This window comes from Oncorhynchus mykiss, chromosome 1, assembly GCF_057628025.1.
Source record: "Oncorhynchus mykiss isolate SJ-2025 chromosome 1, ASM5762802v1, whole genome shotgun sequence".
In the NCBI taxonomy this organism is placed as follows: Eukaryota; Metazoa; Chordata; class Actinopteri; order Salmoniformes; family Salmonidae; genus Oncorhynchus; species Oncorhynchus mykiss.
In genome coordinates, this window is record NC_143022.1 from 28,095,557 (window position 1) to 28,118,498 (window position 22,942).

The following is a 22,942-nucleotide window of genomic DNA, read 5'->3' on the forward strand; positions in this document are numbered from 1 at the left end:
CAATCTTCCACCCTGCAGGTAAGACATTATACACACATTGAAAAAAATCCACCACCCTGCAGGTAAGACATTATACACACATTGAAATAAATCCACCACCCTGCAGGTAAGACATTATACACACATTGAAATAAATCCACCACCCTGCAGGTAAGACATTATACACACATTGAAATAAATCTTCCACCCTGCAGGTAAGACATTATACACACATTGAAATAAATCTTCCACCCTGCAGGTAAGACATTATACACACATTGAAATAAATCCACCACCCTGCAGGTAAGAGATCCACAGGGTGGGTTACATCTACAAACACAGGGTGGGCTACATCTATAAACACAGGGTGAGCTACATCTACAAACACAGGGTGGGCTACATCTACAAACCCAGGGTGAGCTACATCTACAAACACAGGGTAAGCTACATCTACAAACCCAGGGTGAGCTACATCTACAAACACAGGGTAAGCTACATCTACAAACACAGGGTGGGCTACATCTACAAACACAGGGTAAGCTACATCTACAAACACAGGGTGAGCTACATCTACAAACACAGGGTGGGCTACACCTACAAACACAGGGTGAGCTACATCTACAAACACAGGGTGGGCTACATCTATAAACACAGGGTGGGCTACATCTACAAACACAGGGTGGGCTACATCTACAAACACAGGGTGGGCTACATCTACAAACACAGGGTGGGCTACATCTACAAACACAGGGTGGGCTACATCTACAAACACAGGGTGGGCTACACCTGCAAACACAGCGTGGGCTACACCTACAAACACAGCGTGGGCTACATCTACAAACACAGAGTGGGCTACATCTACAAACACAGGGTGGGCTACATCTACAAACACAGGGTGGGCTACATCTACAAACACACAATGAGCTACATCTACAAACACAGGGTGGGCTACATCTACAAACACAGGGTGAGCTACATCTACAAACACAGGGTGGGCTACATCTACAAACACAGGGTGGGCTACATCTACAAACACAGGGTGAGCTACATCTACAAACACAGGGTGAGCTACATCTACAAACACAGGGTGGGCTACACCTACAAACACAGGGTGGGCTACATCTACAAACACAGGGTGAGCTACATCTACAAACACAGGGTTGGCTACATCTATAAACACAGGGTGGGCTACATCTACAAACACAGGGTGAGCTACATCTACAAACACAGGGTGGGCTACACCTACAAACACAGGGTGGGCTACATCTACAAACACAGGGTGAGCTACATCTACAAACACAGGGTTGGCTACATCTATAAACACAGGGTGGGCTACATCTACAAACACAGGGTGGGCTACATCTACAAACACAGGGTGGGCTACATCTATAAACACAGGGTGGGCTACATCTACAAACACAGGGTGGGCTACATCTACAAACACAGGGTGGGCTACACCTACAAACACAGGGTGGGCTACATCTACAAACACAGGGTGGGCTACATCTACAAACACAGGGTGGGCTACATCTACAAACACAGGGTGGGCTACATCTACAAACACAGGGTGGGCTACATCTACAAACACAGGGTGAGCTATATCTACAAACAGACAATGAGCTACATCTACAAACACAGGGTGGCCACATCTACAAGCACAGGGTGGGCTACATCTACAAACACAGGGTGGGCTACATCTACAAACACAGGGTGGGCTACATCTACAAACACAGGGTGGGCTACATCTACAAACACAGGGTGGGCTACATCTACAAACACAGGGTGAGCTACATCTACAAACACAGGGTGGGCTACATCTACAAACACAGGGTGGGCTACATCTACAAACACAGGGTGGGCTACATCTACAAACACAGGGTGGGCTACATCTACAAACACAGGGTGGGCTACATCTACAAACACAGGGTGGGCTACATCTACAAACACAGGATGGGCTACATCTACAAACACAGGGTGGGCTACATCTATAAACACAGGGTGGGCTACATCTACAAACACAGGGTGGGCTACATCTATAAACACAGGGTGGGCTACATCTACAAACACAGGGTGGGCTACATCTACAAACACAGGGTGGGCTACATCTACAAACACAGGGTGGGCTACATCTACAAACACAGGGTGGGCTACATCTACAAACACAGGGTGAGCTACATCTACAAACACAGGGTGGGCTACATCTACAAACACAGGGTGGGCTACATCTACAAACACAGGGTGGGCTACATCTACAAACACAGGGTGGGCTACATCTACAAACACAGGGTGGGCTACATCTACAAACACAGGGTGGGCTACATCTACAAACACAGGATGGGCTACATCTACAAACACAGGGTGGGCTACATCTATAAACACAGGGTGGGCTACATCTACAAACACAGGGTGGGCTACATCTACAAACACAGGGTGGGCTACATCTACAAACACAGGGTGGGCTACATCTACAAACACAGGGTGAGCTATATCTACAAACACACAATGAGCTACATCTACAAACACGGGGTGGCCACATCTACAAGCACAGGGTGGGCTACATCTACAAACACAGGGTGGGCTACATCTACAAACACAGGGTGGGCTACATCTACAAACACAGGGTGGGCTACATCTACAAACACAGGGTGGGCTACATCTACAAACACAGGGTGGGCTACATCTACAAACACAGGGTGAGCTACATCTACAAACACAGGGTGGGCTACATCTACAAACACAGGGTGGGCTACATCTACAAACACAGGGTGGGCTACACCTACAAACACAGGGTGGCCACATCTACAAGCACAGGGTGGGCTACATCTACAAACACAGGGTGGGCTACATCTACAAACACAGGGTGGGCTACATCTACAAACACAGGGTGGGCTACATCTACAAACACAGGGTGGGCTACATCTATAAACACAGGGTGGGCTACATCTACAAACACAGGGTGGGCTACATCTACAAACACAGGGTGGGCTACACCTACAAACACAGGGTGGGCTACATCTACAAACACAGGGTGGGCTACATCTACAAAAACAGGGTGGGCTACATCTACAAACACAGGGTGGGCTACATCTACAAACACAGGGTGGGCTACATCTACAAACACAGGGTGGGCTACATCTACAAACACAGGGTGGGCTACATCTACAAACACAGGGTGGGCTACATCTACAAACACAGGGTGGGCTACATCTACAAACACAGGGTGGGCTACATCTACAAACACAGGGTGGGCTACATCTACAAACACAGGGTGGGCTACATCTACAAACACAGGGTGGGCTACACCTACAAACACAGGGTGGGCTACATCTACAAACACAGGGTGGGCTACATCTACAAACACAGGGTGGGCTACATCTACAAACACAGGGTGGGCTACATCTACAAACAGTCATTTGGTATTTTATTAGGATCCCCGTTAGCTGTTGCGAAAGCAGCCACTGCTCTTTCTGGGTCCCACAAAAAACATGAAACATGACTTAATATTGAACATTAATAGACAAGAACAGCTCAAGATTATTATATTGTGGAATGGTGGGAAATATGTACAGTAAACACTAGGTGGACTCTCTAGCTACGGAAATTAGCTTTAAAACAGCAACATTTTCTCTGTCTCATGGCAAAATGTGTAGAATAGTATGAGGTTAGCTATAAAACTACAATTGTGTTCTCTCTGCCCCATGGAACAATTTGTTGAATTGCTAGACGTTAGCAGTTTTCCAAAACAATACTAGCCTCATTAAACTGCGGGGGGGGGGGGGGGACTTTACTCGGTGAGGCCTGAGGAGGAGAAGTGACGAAGTTCCAAATGTGTATTCCGTACCAGTGACTGGCACAGGGAAAAGGGGATACCTAGTCAGTTCAACCTAAATGTATCTTCTGCATTTAACCCAACCCCTCTGTAACGGCTGTTGGAAGGAGAGGACCAAGGTGCAGCGTGGTACGTGTCCATACTTTTATTTGAATTGAACACTGAAATAACAAAAATAACAACGAGAACGAACGAAACCGAAACAGTTCTGTCTGGTGCAGACACAAAAACAGAAAACAACTACTCACAAAACACAGGTGGGAAAAGGCTACCTAAGTATGGTTCTCAATCAGAGACAATGATAGAGAGCTGCCTCTGATTGAGAGCCACACCCGGCCAAACACACAGAAATAGAAAACATAGAACACAAAACATAGAATGCCCACCCCAACTCACGCCCTGACCAAACCAAAATAGAGACATAAAAAGGATCTTTAAGGTCAGGGCGTGACACCCTCTGAATCAGAGCGGTGCGGGGGCTGCCTTAATTGACATCCAAATCGTTGGCGCTTGGGGGGCAGTTGTTAGGGGTTAACTTCTTGCTCAAGGGTAGAACGGCAGATTTTTCCACCTTGCCGGCTCGGGGATTCATACCAGCAACATTTTGGTTCCTGGCCCAACGCTCTTAACCGCTAGGCTCGGTATGGCTGCCAAATGTGGCACAAAGAGCTAAATAACCTTTTCAACAGTGTTGTACCCAGACAGATTATCCAAAGTAAGTTAGGTACATATACTATGATTTATTTTATTCAATATGTATTATTATTTTATATATATTTTAATTGCAGTGGTGGCAATGATTTTGCCGTGGCGATGCACCCCAGCTAAATAAATGCAGCGGAAACACCGCTCCCATCACAGGTAGCTAGACGCCTGCAGTTTTCAGAATATGAAGGTGTGTGTATACATAAACATTACCGTGGTAGATGGAATATAGATCCAACCTGTGTCTGTGTCCTGGGTTGAGGTTGTTTTATTATGTATATCCAGTCTTACCTTTTGGACCCGTCTCAGTTTCATTCCATTACACATTTCCAGTACTCTGAAGTCTGATACCAAACGACTGTGATATGCAACCACGTTTATATTGATTTCGCTTAAATTCCAGCCACATGATTGGTTCTAAGTGGCTAAGGGCCGCCCCCACCTCTCTGGACTCCTATTGCAGTTGGCTGTAGTCATATGCCACTAACGCCAGTGTTGTTATTGTTCCTAAGGGACAGACTTGTTTAAAGCTAACACAGGGCACACACGCACACAATAGGCGTTATTAGGAGCAGTGTAATTAATGAAATGCTCAAAGGCGCCCTGCAGGGGCATCTGTTTCCTAGCAGATTAATCAAGGCCTGCTCCCTAACGAGTGCAAAAACGATCGACAGAGCCACTCAAGCTCCTAACACAACAGCCCTTAGCGTGTGCTTTTTGTGTGTGTGTGTGTGTGTGTGTGTGTTTGTGTGTGGATGTGTCCACAAGAATAGCAAACAAACAAAGATTTGACCAACTTGGGACATTTTGTTGGTCCCAACAAGGTCAAATGCTATTTCTAGGGGATTTAGGATTAAGGTTAGAATTAGGGTTAGAAATAGGTTTAAGGTTAGGTTTTCAGGTTAGGGTTGGGTTCGGGGTTAGTGAAAATAGGATTTTGAATGGGACGGAATTCTGTGTCCCCACAAGGTTAGTTGTACGTGTGTGTGTGTGTGTGTGTGTGTGTTTGATGGGGGAGGGGGAGACAGGGTGGGGGCTAGGGGCTTTTAGACAGGGAGAGGGAGTATTGCCTGAACTGTAACACAGTGGAGAGGAGGGAAGGTGTATAAGTGACCCAGGGGTTGCCTGGACATTAGATACTGTGCATTTACATGGTGTCTACTCTAATGCTGATAGACAGAGGATGACCCAGAAGATGCGTCTCACACTGATGTTCCTCTTTGACGACTCCCTCCCTCCCTCTCCTCCCTCCATCCCTCTGCCTGTCAGATTGAAGGCTGGGAGATGTGATTTCAGCTCAGTCGAGGGAGAACTACATGTTGCTGAGCTGAGAAAGAGTGGAGGAAAAGAAACAAATGAAATGAAATGATAAAACATACGGTCCCCAGGGAGTGAGTGGCGGAGATTGCAGAATAATCCCAGGCTTGGACTGGGGGGGATGGCATTTCCCCCCGGACTTCAGCTTTATTATTATTATTGAAAAGAACAGTAAATTAAAAAACATTCACTGACGAATCCTTTTAAGTTCACTGTGGCACCCCTGGGAACCTGCCTTGTGGGGGACTGTGGCGCAGGATGCTGGCTCCCTCTATCTGTTGGGGATGAACACAGGCCACCAGTGTGTGTGTGTGCGTGCCTGTGTGTCTGCCTGTGTGTGTCTGTGTGTGTGCTCCAACATGCTCACTTGATTAAGGAACAACAGAATCGGAGGCCATCTTTGTATGAGTGGTAGTCAGAGCTGGGAGGCCATCTTGGTATGAGTGGTAGTCAGAGCTGGGAGGCCATCTTTGTATGTGTGGTAGTCAGAGCTGGGAGGCCATCTTGTGGGGATGACAGTAGACTAGAGGATGGGACCCAGGTGTTTAGACGAGTACCAGATAAATCAGGCTCATAACGTGGCTCCATTCATTTGATATTACTCTGATCACATGTGGGTCTGGGAGGCCATATTGACTGCAAGGGGACTGACCACAGGCACAATATGATGGAGTAATTCTATTCCACAGCTGACATAAACCAGTGTGACTGGTGAATTTCACCTGGAATCCTGTAATATCCCCCTGTGTGCTGCGTGTGGGTCTTGCGCCACAGTCCACACAGACCTGTCTGGGCATATCAGAAAGGGGCAGTAACTCTAGACTGTGTCTTTGTATCAGGGGGCTGTGCAGCTGTGTTGGTAGGGGCCTGGTGGGCCGGAGCTTTGTTTGGACAGCCTGTCGAGCCGAAGGCCTGCTCTGCTCCCTCCCCCGCCCGCCCTGCGCCTGCCTCTCACCCGCCCACCCGTCCACACCAGAACCCTGCGCCATGCGCCTCTTAACTCACCCAAGCCCCTTTTCAACACGTTGTTTTCCTGCCTGCCCCCTCCACCCTCTAAGCCCAAATGGGGTAATGGTCTCCTTTGCTCTGGCCCCACTCTCGCTCGCTCTCTTGCTCTCGCTCTACAGCCAGATATTTTTCTGCTAATAAAAGTCCCAACAGGCCACGTTAGATTTTGTTTTAGTTTTCACCCTTGAAATGTTTTTATGACCAATAGGCCACCCAGTGTACAGAAGCCCTGTGAGCAGCCAGACTGTGAGCTGCTCTGAGCAGACTGGCCGCCAAGCCACACCAGTCCAGTCCTGGACTGGGCGTTTATAGAGTAAAACACACTGCAGTACCTCTTTCCTCCTGCTGCTGTTGATTGTTCTGGAGCGGCCATGTTTGTTTTAGCTGAGTGGAAGCAGAAGGACAGTGTGTATGTGTTTATGTGTTAGAGAGGATGTCTTTATTTCCTTGCCACAAGACATAGGCCTATGCCATGTTTTTGGTGTTTAATGTTATCTGTAGTTTGAATTTTTGTTGTTGTCTATTTCTAATTCTGTCTGACACGGTGTGTGTGTGTGTGTGTGTGTGTGTGTGTGTGTGTGTGTGTGTCAGAGAGACAGATAGTGTAGGAAGAGTCTGGGGAGAGTCAACAGGAGGAGAAATCTGGAGCACTGGCTCCCTGAGGAGCGGTTGAAAAACCTTGAGATCAAATGGAGAACATTCGGTGCTCCGCTCCGCTGCCCAGCGACCGGCCAAGGTTTGACTCTGGCTGTGAGAACCCTCTCACCTCCCTCTGCATCCCCTTTCTCCCCTGCGGCTCTGCACAGCTGACCCCGCCCCCTGCCCCTCAGCCCCCTGCCTCCCCACAGCCTGTCAGGCCTGGGCTGGAGCCGAGTGCCCTGGAGGGGGCGGTGGGGTCAGGAGGGGCCCTGGGGTTAAGACACCATAGGCACCATCACAGAACCAGTGGATCAGTTTGAGCCAATGGGGCCATTCAGACTCCCCTCTCCCTGCGGCCAGTACCACCTCTCCTCCGCCCCATGCAGTCATCCTCCGTTTAGTTTGGCTGGTTTATATATAGCAGACTCCCCCCTCCCCTCTCCCATCACAAACACACTCCTCTCTTTAACCCATGTGGCATAGCAGCGGACAAGTGGGGGGTAGAGAGTTGGCACATTGACACACACACACACAGACGTGTCCAGGGTGATCTCTGGACTGCAGCTGAGCGTCATGCCAGAACTGAATGCATCAGCTCACAACCTTTTCACACCTGACCTCCATCACATTTCCATCTGCGACTGCAAAATCAACCCTGAGACAAACAGTAATGGACGTGTATCATACGTGTACTACACAATGTAGGCTGTGTTTGAATGACTAAACCGGAGACTAAAGAAGGTTGAAGGAAGCACAGTGTGAGGAATAGAGGGAGAGTGGGAGTGAATAGTAGAGGGAGAGAACAGGCGAGCGAGCGAGAGTTTCGAGGCAGGCAGTGACAGGGCTGCTGATGCTGAACAGCGGTGCTCTGTGGGTGGGTGAAAGAGCTGTCAGTCAGGAGAGGGGGTGTTGCCTCGGCCTGTCAGATACAAATAGAAGGTGAGCACTAATTAACCCACCTTCAGGAGACGGAGAGGAGCTGCTAGGAGCACAGACAAGGAGGGGGGAGCTTGTGTGTATATGGGTCTGTATGTGTGTGTGAGAGGGGGGCTATAGACTCGACAGTGAGAAAAGCACTGCACTGCACACACTATCTTTCACCTCAGAAAGAGCGAGGGAGGAAGACGGAAAGGGGAAAGTGGGGAGTGGGAGAATGACACTTTCTTTCAGCATCCTTCTAACAACACTGCAGTTGATGTGTAGTTTCCTCTCACACAGATACGCATTCAGTCTCATACATACAAATGTGTAACATGCATGCATTCTACGACATAAGACTAATGAAAGTGCTAGCGCAGGCTGTATTTGTTTGGTACAGGGTGTTGGGATATTTAAGTCGAGCTCTGGCCCTGTGCCCTGTGTCTGCCTGGTACCACCACTCATGACCCTGGTAATGAGACAGACTGGAATATGACACTCACTACGGCTCACTTTATCTCTCTCTCTCTCTATTTTACTCTACCTCTCTCTCTCTTCCTTCTTAAGATCATATAAACATTTACCCACGTCTCTCTCTATTTTACTCTACCTCTTTCTATCTCTCTGGGTGCAGCTGTGCCCTCTCCTCAGTACGACGGTATAGTGTTGGAGCCCCCAGCCTGCCAGGGAATCTTTCTTGAAAGAGAGGAGGGTTAGGAGAATGAAGACGCTAGTGTGTTTTTTTGAGGCGGTGGCCCCTGGGTGATTGGGCATCCCTAGGGTGCCCCGCCCCCCCCTCACCCCAGGTTCCCCAAGCCATGAATACATTTCCGTCCTCCCCCACCCTCTAGCAGCCCCCAGCCGCCCCCAGCAGCCCCGATCTCCTGCCTGTCGTCACGGCGGCAGCTGAATCCTGTGAGGCCAGGGCTCTTATTAAAGCCACAGATCACTTTCCTCCACTAAGAGGGAGGGAGATAAAGGGAAGGCGAGAGAGAGCGAAAGAAAAGGATAGAAAGAAAGGGAGGGAGAGCGAGAGAAGTGAGGGAGAGAGAGAAGAGCGAGTGGGAGGGAGGGGGGAGGGAAAGATACAGAAGGAGAGGTTGAAACAGAGAGAGAATAGTAAGAGGAGGTTGGGATGAGAGTCCTGCAACCTGAGCCAGAATCGCCATACGGCTCCTTTCTGTCTATACTGTGCATGTTCATGTGTCCGCGTGCATATGTGTGTACACACAAGTGTTTGTACTGTATGTGTGGGGTTTTTATGTGAGTGGTTTTGTCTATCTATTGAGTAAACACTATTTTGAGTGTGTTTGACAGAGTAAATGCGTTGGACTGTGGGTATCTTACTGGTGTTAGCTGGGTTTGGCTGCTTTCTCTTATCTCTCTCCCCCTGTCTCCTTCTCCCTCCCTCGCACGCTCCTTCCCTCCCTCTCTCTGCTCGGAGCCCGAGGGTGGCCTGAAGATTCCTCCACTAAGCCCTTGGCACAGATACAAATGCAGTCACAGCTGGTTGTAAACTCAGGTTTTCCAGGGAGAGCAAGAGATCTGCCTCCATAAGAGAGGGGAATTGGGGGAATGGAAGGGGGGCACAGCATGCAGGGGGAGGGAGAGAGGGCGAGAGGGAGAAGGGGGTGAGACGAAGGAGGGATGTTGTGAAGCACACTGGAAGTCATTTTTCATCACAGGGTTCATTTCTCAGTTCTCACTCCCTCTATTCCTCCCTCTCTTTCTCTCTTCCTTGTTCCCCTCTCGCGTTCTCCCTTAGTTTTTTCTATTCCTCTTTTCTATCGTTCTGTCCCTCTCTCGTTCTTCTTCCCTTTCTCTTTCTCTCTCTCCCCAGCCTACTTTCCTCTCCCTGTTATAAAATATGGATGGTACCAGTTTTGGGCACTGAGAGCTTTTCTGGCAGAGTGTGGTGCTCTGTCTCTGAAGAGACCCGCCTTGTGCACCTAAACACTTCACTGAGCAATCTGTCAACATGTCAGCAACACATGTTTTGTAAAAAAAATAATATATATATATATTTTTAAAAGCTTCCAGAGGGAGTAATGGCTCCCACCAGGGCTCCGAAAATGCTTTGAATTCAGCAGATTTCTATTGAGGGGGGAACTCCCCTGGAGTGCCTTTTTTACAATGCCTGCATTTCAGAAATTTGAGCCAAAGACCCCTGGGGGTGTCCTTTCATAATGCCTGAAATTGTAGGGTTATATTGTGTGCAGTTCCCCATGGGTCCTTTTATTAATACCTGAATTCTGAGGGACTGGAAATTACACAGGGGTTCAGCGGGGGCCCGCGCTCGCACCAGGAAGGGAGAAAAACCCTGTGGGGACGTTTTCTCTTCCCTTTCCTTCTCTTCTCCCTCTTAATTTTTTTGTACTTCATGCAAGAGTAAAAAATAAGAGTTTGCCAAAGGACACAAAAAGTGTGTGTGTGTGTGTTGGCGCTAACCTCCTTGTATTCAGCCTGTTTGCTCTCCCTCTCTTTTCTCCTTCCCTCTCCTTGTGTGCCGTCGTGTTCAGCTTGCAGTCTGAAGAGCAGAGAGTAAATATTTGTGTTGTCTGTGTGTGCCCAGAAAAGCCCAAATCCGTTTTTTTTTTTCAGGGTCTTAGGAGTGTGTGTGTGGGGGGGGGGTAGCGTGTTTCCATACATTCATTTGTTTTCCTGTACTACAGGGTTTTAGTGTATATTTATTTAATATTTACTCATGCAGCTTGTGAAAATATACACGTACAAGACATAGTAAATTACAATGTGTTTGAAGCCAATATATTGTTATGTTTGAATTCAGTGTAGTTTACTCTTTATTTGACACGCTGGTTCAATGTTCAGACTATGGGACTAGATGATTGTGTTTGTTGTCAGTAATTTACTGTAGGCTGTCATAGCAACAGGTATTCACAATAGCTGAGGATTTCAGGAAGAGAATGGGCCTATTATTTATTTGTCATTGTTCACAGCAGTGTATATGTATGTTTGGAGGCCTAATGTGTAAATATAGTTTGGGTCAGGTGTTTTTGTCCCCTAGCTGTTTAGATAGTAGTGTATGTCTGGTTGGTAGTGATTAGTGTGGTTGAAGTGTTTGTGGGAGAGTTGACCCCTGTGGGCCGTGCTAACCCTGTGACCTAGAGGGGGGCAGAACGGAGCCGTCACCAGGCCCCTCACAGGGAGCAAGGATAATGAGACACAGACTGTTTCCTTGGAATCTAGTACCCCTGTCGAGATGCTCCCCCACCCCCTGTCTCATACACCCTGTTGAGTCTGCCCCAAAGCTGCCCCTCTCACCCCCCTCTCCCCCTCTCCCAAGCACCCCGTTGAGTAAGCCCCAAAACTGCCCCTCTCTTTCCTACTCCCCCCCGCTCCTATGCACCCTATAGAGTCTGTCCCAAAACATGCCCCCCTCCCACCTCCCCCCATCTCTCCCTCCTCTCACCCTGTTGAGTCTGTCCCAAAACCAGGCCCCCTCCCACCTCCCCTCATCTCTCCCTCCTCTCACCCTGTTGAGTCTGTCCCAAAACAGGCCCAACTCCCGCCTCCCCTCATCTCTCCCTCCTCTCACCCTGTTGAGTCTGTCCCAAAACATGCCCCACTCCAACCTCTCAGCATCTCTCTCTCCTCTCACCCTGTTGAGTCTGCCCTAAAACCTGTCCCCCTCATCACTCTCTCCCTCTCTTATCCGTCCTGTAGTCTGCTCCAAACATGCCCTTCTCTCTCACTTCCTGCCTAACCCCTTTCCTAACATCACTAGCTTGTCTGACCTCTCTTGTCTGAGCATTACACCTGGGCCCAGTCTAGTCCCCATGGGCTGTAGGCCTGAGATGGATCCCTGTATGGAAGAATTTTCTCCTGCCTTGCGTCACTGTTCCTCCCCTGTTGGAATTGACATAGCAAGTTTCTGTGGAGGATCTCAAATTATAATGACTACTCCTGGCTAGCGGATGACTACTCCTGGCTAGCGTTTCCATCCCAGATGCAAGCACCAATTAGCTTGAAGCTAGCCCGGCCAGGGCTCCTGTGCTACCACCGAAGCATACTCCTGGGCTACAATATCGGCCTGCTAGCTACCTAGAGCTACTTGGAACCCTACTAATTCCACGACTGGTCTATCGACGTCACCGCACGAAGAGGCAAAAACAGACTTACCCCCAACGCGACGTCCCCCAAAAGGCTAACTTTCTAGCCCCTGCTATCTGCTAGCTTGCTAACCCGGTCTGCTAACTGCTAAACTGCCGGGCCCTGGTCTGCTAACTGCTAGCTTGCCTGACCGGTCTGCTAACTGCTAGCCCTTGCTAACTGCTTGCTTGCTAACCCGGTCTGCTAACTGCTAGCTTGCCCTGGTCTACTAACTGCTAGCCCATGCTAACTGCTTGCTTGCTAACCCGGCCTGCTAACTGCTAGCTTGCCCTGGTCTACTAGCTGCTAGCTTGTTTAGCTCCGGCCTACTAACTGTTAGCTTGTTAGTCTGCTAACTGTCTGAATCGCCGTGTCCCCAGCCAGCCCAACCACTCACTGGACCCGTATGTTCACTTGGCTACGCATGCCTCTCTCTAATATCAATATGCCTTGTCCATTACTGTTCTGGTTAGTGATTACTGTCTTATTTCACTGTCGAGCCTCTAGCCCTGCTCAATATGCCTTAACCAACCATGTTGTTCCAACTCCTACATATGCGATGACATCACCTGGTTTAAACATCTCTAGAGACTATATCTCTCTCTTCATTACTCTATGCCTAGGTTTACCTCCAATGTACTCACATCCTACCTTACCTTTGTCTGTACACTATGCCTTGAATCTATGCTATCGTGCCCAGAAACCTGCTCCTTTTACTCTCTGTTCTGAACGTGCGAGACGGCCAGTTCGTATAGTCTTTAGCCGTACCTTTATCCTACTTGGACTCCTCTGTTACTTGAACTCCTCTGTTCCTCTGGTGATGTGGAGGTTAATCCAGGTCCTGCAGTGCCTAGCTCCACTCCCACCCCCCAGGTGCTCTCATTTGTTGACTTCTGTAAACGTAAAAGCCTTGGTTTCATGCATGTTAACATTAGAAGCCTCCTCCCTAAGTTTGTTTTACTCACTGCTTTAGCACACTCTGCCAACCCAGATGTCTTAGCTGTGTCTGGATCCTGGCTTAGGAAAACCACCAAAAACCCTGAAATCTCCATTGCTAACTATAACGTTTTCCACCAAGATAGAACTGCCAAAGGGGGCGGTGTTGCAATCTACTGCAAAGATAGCCTGCAGAGTTCTGTATTACTATCTAAGTCTGTACCCAAACAATTTGAGCTTCTACTTCTAAAAAGTCACCTTTCCAGAAACAAGTCTCCCACTGTTGCCGCTTGATATAGACCTCCCTCTGCCCCCAGCTGTGCCCTCGATACCATATGTGAACTGATTGCCCCCCATCTATCTTCTGAGCTCGTGCTACTAGGTGACCTAAACTGGGACATGCTTAACACCCTGGCCATCCTACAAACTAAGCTTGATGCCCTCAATCTCACACAAATGATCAATGAACCTACCAGGTACAACCCCAAATCAGTGAACACGGGCACCCTCATAGATGTCATCCTAACTAATTCGCCCTCCAAATACACCTCTGCTGTTTTCAATCAAGATCTCAGCGATCACTGCCTCATTGCCTGCATCCGTAATGGGTCTGCGACCAAACAACCAGCCCTCATCACTGTCAAACTCTCAAACTCTGACTCTCCCGTCAGTAGATGATGCCTGGCTATTCTTTAAACGTGCCTTCCTCACCATCTTAAATAAGCATGCCCCTCTCAAAAAATGTAGAACTAAAAATAGATATAGTCCTTGGTTCACGCCAGACCTGTCTGCCCTTGACCAGCACAAAAACATCCTGTGGCGTTCTGCATTAGCATCGAATAGCCCCTGTGATATGCAACTTTTCAGGGAAGTTAGGAACAAATATACACAGGCAGTTAGAAAAGCTAAGGCAAGCTTTTTCAAACAGAAATTTGCATCCTGTAGTACTAACTCAAAAAAGTTCTGGGACACTGTAAAGTCCATGGAGAATAAGAGCACCTCCTCCCAGCTGCCCACTGCTCTGAGGCTAGGAAACATTGTCACCACCGATAAATCCACTATAATTGAGAATTTCAATAAGCATTTCTCTACGGCTGGTCATGCTTTCCACATGGCTTCCCCTACCCCGGTCAACTGCCCGGCACCCTCCACAGCTGCAAAATCTGGACCCCTACAAATCAGCCGGGCTAGACAATCTGGACCCTCTCTTTCTAAAATTACCTGCCGAAATTGTTGCAACCCCTAATACTAGCCTGTTCAACCTCTCTTTCGTATCGTCTGAGATTGCCAAAGATTGGAAAGCTGCCGCGGTCATCCGCGGTCAACCCAAGCTGCCGCGGTCAACCCAAGCTGCTACAGACCTATATCTATCCTATCCTGTCTTTCTAAGGTCTTTGAAAGCCAAGTTAACAAACAGATTACTGACCATTTCGAATCCCACCATACCTTCTCCGCTATGCAATCTGGTTTCAGAGCTGGTCATGGGTGCACCTCAGCCATGCTCAAGGTTCTAACCGACATCATAACCACCATCGATAAGAGACATCACTGTGCAGCCGTATTCATCGACCTGGCCAAGGCTTTCGACTCTGTCAATCACAACATTCTTATTGGCAGACTCAACAGCCTTGGTTTCTCAAATGATTGCCTCGCCTGGTTTACCAACTACTTCTCTGATAGAGTTCAGTGTGTCAAATCGGAGGGCCTGTTGTCCGGACCTCTGACAGTCTCTATGGGTGTGCCACAGGGTCCAATTCTTGGGCCGACTCTCCTTTCTGTATACATCAATGATGTTGCTCTTGCTGCTGGTGATTCTCTGATCCACCTCTACGCAGACGACACCATTCTGTATACTTCTGGCCACTCCTTGGACACTGTGTTAACTAACCTCCAGACGAGCTTCAATGCCACACAGCTCTCCTTCCGTGGCCTCCAACTGCTCTTAAACGCAAGTAAAACTAAATGCATGCTTTTCAATCGATCACTGCCCGCATCTGCTTGCCCGACCAGCAACACTACTCTGGACGGCTCTGACTTAGAATACGTGGACAACTACAAATACCTTGGTGTCTGGTTAGACTGTAAACTCTCCTTCCAGGCTCACATTAAGCATCTCCAATCCAAAATTAAATCTAGAATCGACTTCCTAAATCGCAACAAAGCATCCTTCACTCATGCTGCCAAACATACCCCCGTAAAACTGACCATCCTACCGATCCTCGACTTTGCCACCATGGCCTATTTATTTCCTTAACTTACCTCATTTGCACTCACTGTATATAGACTTTTTGTTTTCTTTTGTTCTACTGTATTATTGACTGTATGTTTTGTTTATTCCATGTGTAACTCTGTGTTGTTGTATGTGTCGAATTGCTATGCTTTATCTTGGCCAGGTCGCAGTTGCAAATGAGAACTTGTTCTCAACTAGTCTACCTGGTTAAATAAAGGTGCATTTTTTTATTTGTTTTAATAATGGCACAAACTGCAAAAAAAAAACTCTCGGTCATCAACAGCACACAGCCTCACACATATCTACAGTAAATACTCTTTCAAACACACCGCTGAAGACACACCAGCACATTAACACACACTCACACACACATACACAATCGTCCACACATATTTGCACACAAATCTTTTTTTATTGCTGCTCTTTAATTACTTGTTACTTTCATTTCTTATTCTTATCCATATTTTTTGAAACTGCATTGTTGGTTAGGGGCTCGTAAGTAAGCATTTCACTGTAAGGTCTACACATGTTGTATTCGGTGCATGTGACTAATAAAATTTGATTTGAGATATACACACACACACCAGGGCAAAGGCCAGTGTGCCAGGGGGGAAAGCTGTTATAATAGTTGTAACCCTGTGCACAGGTGTGGCTCGCCTTTGTCAAGTGAAATGTCAAGGAAAAGCAATGCCCCTGAGAGGCCCACACGAAGAGCGACAGAGAGAGCAAGGCTGTCTGCTCCACAGTCTTTTCAAAGACCAGAGACATGCCCCCTTTACTGCAAAACCATTAACTAGAGGCAGACACACACACCATCTCTCTCAATTCAATTCAAGGGGCTTTATTGGCATGGGAAACACATGTTAACTTTACTAAAGCAAGTGAAGTAGATAATAAACAAAAGTGAAATAAACAATAAAAATGAAGCGTAAACATTACACTCACAGAAGTTCCAAAATATTAAAGACATTTCAAACGTCATATTATGTCTATATACAGTGTTGTAACGATGTGCAAATAGTTAAAGTACAAAAGGGAAAATAACATGGCTTGTAATAACAAGGGTGCTTGTTCTTCACTGGTTGCCCTTTTCTTGTGGCAACAGGTCACACATCTTTCTGCTGTGATGGCACACTGTGGTATTTCACCCAATAGATATGGGAGTTTATCAAAATTGGGGTTGTTTTTGAATTCTTTGAGGGTCTATGTAATCTCTCTCACTCTCTCTCCTTCTAACGCCCCCAACGAGACACACACACATGCACACACACACACACACACACACACACACACACACACACACACACACACACACACACACACACACACACACACACACACACACACACACACACACACACATACATACACACATACATACACACTCATACACTGCACATTATGTTGATTTATACAGCTCTCTGTCAGACAGTTTGGCCATTTGTATGTGCTTTTTAGAGTGGACTGTTGTGAATCTGTAAGAGGGCGGCTTTGAGGTGTGTGTGTGTGTGTGTGTGTGTGAGTGTGGGTGTGTGTGTGGGTGTGTGTGTGTGTGTGTGTGTGTGTGTGTGTGTGTGTGTGTGTGTGTGTGTGTGTGTGTGTGCGTGCGTGCGTGCGTGCGTGCGTGGATGGAATCTGAGGCTGCAGGCTGGCAGTAAATGTGATGTTTTAATCGTGAGACAGGCGGTTCGTGTTTGGGTCAGGCTAGACCACTCAGCTGCCATAATGTTGGGGCACTGCACTAGGAAGTGGAACGACACTGAGAGAGAGGGAGGAAAAAGATCCACTGTGATATGCAGGGAGATGGCAGAGTGGACAGCGTAGTATATTTAGGAAGCAGCACTAGTACAGACAACGGACAACACTACAGTGAGGGTGGTGAGAGCAGCCAGCCACAGAGGAGGTTGGATGGGGGTTGGGGGAGGCTCTGTTCTCCAGTTCTTCCTGTATGAAGGGCTCCCCTGGGGGCCTGGACCAGCCTCTGGCATCTCTCTCATACACCCACTTACCCCCACCCCACCCCCTGACGTCAGCATGTGACTGGCTGCTCCCCTGGGTGCCTGGAGCAGCCTTTGTTTCCCCTCCTCCGCCCTCCCTCCCCCCAGCTCTGCTCCACACTGTTCCTCTCCCTGTCCTTTGTCCCTGGCAATAGCCGGCCTGCTTAGTGCCTGATTGGAATTCGCTGCTCTTTGGCAGTCACTGGAGATGACGGGGTGAGGGGTGATGTTGTGGGGGTCCTTCCACACAGGGTGAAGTAGAGAGGAGGGGTTGGCTATGGTGTGGGCTCTGAGTGGAGTTTTTTTCTAGGGGAAAGAACAAAATGTTTCTAGGTGAGTGAGCATTGATTTGTCAGTAGTTGTGACATTGGAGCCTCCCCAGGGAGGTGGTACAGGGTAGGGGGTGAGGATCACTGTGGGGCCAGGCAGTGAGCTCAGAATTGGGGTTAAGGACCAAGAGAATCCTCCCTCTATTCCCTCTTCCCCACATCCCACGCACAGAGATGTTTTGAAATATTTAAATCTGCTTTTCATTTTCAAATATGATAGAAAACATACTCCTAAATAAGTAAGCAGAACCGCGGGGGATAGAATCAGACAAGCCTTCAAATACACAACAAAACACACAACAACAACCCCCCCAAAAAGCGGTCACGTTATTAGTCTTGCTGTGTCCTCGTCTTTTCAGAGGCAAGAAGTCTCTTTCCTTTCTTTCATTCTTCTTTCTTTCTCTTTCTTTTTTTCCTTCTTTTTTTTAATGAGAGCAGCTCCAGTGGAGCGCGGTGGGGACGTGGCGGGCCTGCACTCTGGCTCACTGGTGGGAGCCCCCTACTTGAGTAATGAATTCCCCCAGGATGCGGCACAGCAATGTGGGCCTGTTTCCATGTGCTGTTCCCAGGGAAGGCTGGGGTGGTGCTGCTGTTGATGTGGGGGGGTCGCTTTGGAGAGAGACTTGTCCCCCACACCCCCCTTCCGCCAAACTGTGCGGCCTGTGAGTGAGCAGATAAAGTGGAGGGGGAGGCTGGGTGGAGAGGCGCAGGGGGGGGGCTGACAGCTGTGAGGAGCTTGGGACTGACTGGTGAGGGGCTGATAAGGGTCGGTATGGATCGGAGGCATGGGGAGAACACTAATAATCCTCCAGCACAATGCCACTGTGTGAAAAAGTTTAGGAAAGCTACAGGGAGTGTAGAGACCAGCGGTGTGGGGTGATGTGTGTGTTGGGTGAGAAGGAGGCCGAAGCATAGCTTGTTCAGATAGTCAAAATACTATTAGTCCAATCACATCGAAGCAAACTGGAGGTTAGAGTTCAGTCACTGGTTTGTTATCCTCTTTACAGTCGGCCATCTTCCATTCATGGGTCTCTGTATTGTTGTCCTGGTTTGGTAAGTCCACCTGGAGAGGAGAGGCCTGCTCCCCTCTTTGAAGCAGGCAGCATGAAGCAGAAAGAAGACGTCACTCCATATAAAGGCTTACTGTCTTTCATTTGGTTTAGTCTAAGTCACTCACCAGTGCATACTGTATGTGCTCCCTCTCACTGGTCATGTACAGTGGTTCGTCCTTTAAAAGTTGCAGCATACTGCAGCACAGCTTGCGCAGAATTCTATGGCACGTTATTTGTGCCAACCACTGGTACCGTTAATGCTAGTTATTTCTAGTTTCGGCCACCAGGGGGCTTCTTTGAGAAGCATTTGATAGCCTTCAATAGTGGCTGTACTAAAACCCTCTGGGTTTTTGTTAGAATGTGATGGAAAATAGGGCGCTGTACAACGTGACGGTCAGGAGTAGGCTACAGTGCTCCACTATATAGCTAAAGAATCCCCGTGTCATGCAGGCACGCGGGAGACCAGGGTTCAATTCCCTGACGGAGAGGAAGGAGTAGGCTGTCCTTGTAAATAATGATTTGTTCTTACCTGATCTGTTCTTACCATGTGTTATTTCATAGTTGTGATGTATTCACTATTATTCTACAATGGCGAAAATAGTAAAGTAGGTGTGTCCAAACTTTTGAGTGGTACTTAATTCATTTGATTAATATTATGGTGTTTCTACTCCAAGAAAACAAAAAACCCTCTGGGTTTCGTCAGGATGGAACGGAAAATATGGCGCTGTATAACGTGACAGTCGGGAGTAGGCTACAGTGCTGGGCTATTTAGCTAATGAATCCCTGTGTCGTGCGGGCACGTAGGAGAGCGGGTTTCAATTCCCCGACGGGGAGGAAGGAGTAGGCTGTCTGTAACGTCTGCGTCCAACTCACACTCCCAAACACTTACATACTCGGAACACAGCCCACTTTCCAGATCCCAATCACCGGAATTCTAATCACCTTTTTACACACCTGCATGTCATCATCCTACACTATTTAGTTCAGTTCCTTGCACCCCATCAGTGTGAGGTATTGTTTGTTTTTGAGACACACTTTTTCGGAGCTCTGTTTTTTCCCGTCCTTCTCGCCTCCCATGTATGATAGACCTACCGTGTATGACCTTCTGCCTGCCCCTGGACCCAACTACCTAACTCATCCTAAGGTTCCTTTCATTAAACACCTGCTGTGCTCTGCACTTGAAACCAGTTCTCTGTCTTCCCCGTGTTCATTACACTACCCTTTTGAATAAGAATTTGTTCTTAACTGATTCCATATGTGTTATTTCATAGTTGTGATGTCTTCAATATTATTCCACAATGTAGAAAATAGTAAAAATAAAGGAAAACCATGGAATGAGTAGGTGTGTCAACTACTGACTGGTACTTTCTTTATTAATTTGGTTAATATTATGGTGTTTCTATTCCAAGAATAATGAAAACCCTTATTTTTCACCATAATTTGCAAATAAATTCATTACAAATCCCACAATGTGATTTTCTGGATTTTTCCTCCCATTCTGTCCGCCATAGTTGAAGTGCACCCATGATGAAAACCACAGGCCTCTCCCATCTCCCCAAGCGGGAGAACTTGCACAATTGGTGGCCGACCAAAGCATCTATATCCACAGTTGAACGAGTCCTATATCAACATAACCTGAATGGCCGCTCAGCAAGGAAGAAGCCACTGCTCCAAAACCGCCATAAAAAAGCCAGACTACGGTTTGCAACTGCATTTGGGGACAAAGATTGTACTTTTTGGAGAAATGTCCTGTGGTCTGGTGAAACAAAAATAGAACTGTTTGGCCATAATGACCATCGTTATGTTCGGAGGAAAAAGGGGAAGGCTTGCAAGCCAAAGAACACCATCCCAACCGTGAAGCACAGGGGTGGCAGCATCATGTTGTGGGGGTGTTTTGCTGCAGGAGGGACTGGTGCACTTCACAAAATAGATGGCATCATGAGAAAGGAACAGTATGTGGATATATTGAAGCATCATCTCAAGACATCAGTCAAAAATGGAAGTTAAAGCTTGGTCGCAAATGGGTCTTCCAAATGGACAATGACCCCAAGCATACTTCTGAAGTTGTAGCAAAATATCTTAAGGACAACAAAGTCAAGGTATTGGAGTGGCCATCACAAAGCACTGACCTCAATCCTATAGAAAATGTGTTGGCAGAACTGAAAAAGCGTGTGCGAGCAAGGAGGCCTACATAATTGACTCTGTTACACCAGCTCTGTCAAGAGGAATGGGCCAAAATTCACACAGCTTATTGTGAGAAGCTTGTGGAAGGATACCCAAAACGTTTGAGTGTATGTAAACTTCTGACCCACTGGGAATGTGATGAACAAAATAAATGTTGAAATAAATCATTCTCTCTATTATTATAGTAGTGGTAGTTTACTTTGTTAGTGGCACTATAACCCTAGTAAGCTTCACGGTCGTTTCTTTGTTTCTTGTTTTGTTGGCGACATTTATATAAATAAAGGATAATGTATGCTCACCACACTGCACCTTGGTCCGGTCATTTCCACCCTGACGACGTCCGTGACAGAACTACCCACCACCAAGGGACAAAGCAGCGTGGCCAGTAGAGGCAGCCCCCCCAAATATATTTTTTGGGGGGAGCCACACGGGACGGGGTTGTAACCAGAGCCAGTCGAGGAGAAGAAGGTGAACTTGGAGGGGAGTGAAGGGAGTTAAGCAGAGACAGTTAAGGAGTTGATGGGGAGATTGGAGGAGAGAGTTAGGAGAGAGCTGTTGTGTTGGTGCATGAGGCACGACATTCGCCCTACGGACCGTGTCCTCAGTTTAATGTCACCAGAGCCAGCTCTCCATACTCGTCTTGAGGTGTGTGCTAGCCGTCTGGTGAAGACTGTGCCAGCCCCACGCACCAGGCCTCCTGTGCGCCTCCCCAGCCCTGCACGTCCTGTGCCAGCTCTACGCTCCAGACCTCCAGTGCACCTCCACAGCCCGGTGAGTCCTGCGCCGGCTCTGCGCACTGTGTCTCCGGTGAACTGTGACAGCCTGGTTCGTCCCACTTTTAGTGGAGCAACCACTGTAGAAATGTCTGAACTTCAGTAGCTCTCCATTTTGCATCTCTGTAGTATTGATGGTGAAGACGTCTTTGTGGGACACAGAGTTGCAGTGTGCTGTTGTGTCTAGTTCTGTTGGGCAGTAGTAGCTACCTAGCATTATGGCTATAGTAAAACCCAACATAACATCTTACCTTCACCCCCCTTCCCCAACTCTTACCCCAGGCCTGACCCTGTAGTCCCTTCATAACCCTTAGGTATCAATCAATGTCAGAGCAGAGAGAGGATCAACAAGAAAACCCACATTAAATAAGACAAGAGGATTTTTTTTTTTTCTAGATGTAATAATACCCACGTCTTTAATTATATATTTTTTTGTAATACATTTTCAGTAATGGCACGAAACACTAGTAAGTAATAAAACACTAGGGGGTTTGATTTAATTTAATTTTCATATTAATTTAATTTTGGGGCAGGCATGTGCTTTTAGTCTTGCCTGCCGTGGAGCTGAGTGTCAGAGATGAGAGGTGGAGGGGTGGTGGTGTGTAAAAGGAGAGATCTCTAACAGGTGGCAGGACTCTAACAGGTGTAGCAGACAGACAGGTTTGCATCCAGGTACATTTATATGCGTTTGGCAGCTTCTGTCTTTCCTGTCCTTATTCTCACTGGTGATGTTGAGTGATCATATATTTGATTAGAATCAATCAGTCAAATCCTTTTAATAAAATAAAGAGATGGAATGACATTTTCCCGTCCTGCCAGCCAATGACTATATAGTCTATGATTGTGAAATGGGAAAGGGAAACGGGGATACCTAGTCAGTTGTACAACTGAATGCATTCAACTGAAATGTGACTTCCGCATTTAACCCAAATGGAA

At 47.6% G+C, this 22,942-nt stretch overlaps 1 protein-coding gene across 2 annotated transcripts in view; it reads left to right on the top strand.

Annotated features, from left to right (window-relative positions):
* The window catches only part of LOC110520060 (zinc finger protein 423), a 146,939-nt gene that overhangs the window by 33,765 nt on the left and 90,232 nt on the right, over positions 1 to 22,942 (top strand). The window lies entirely within an intron of this gene.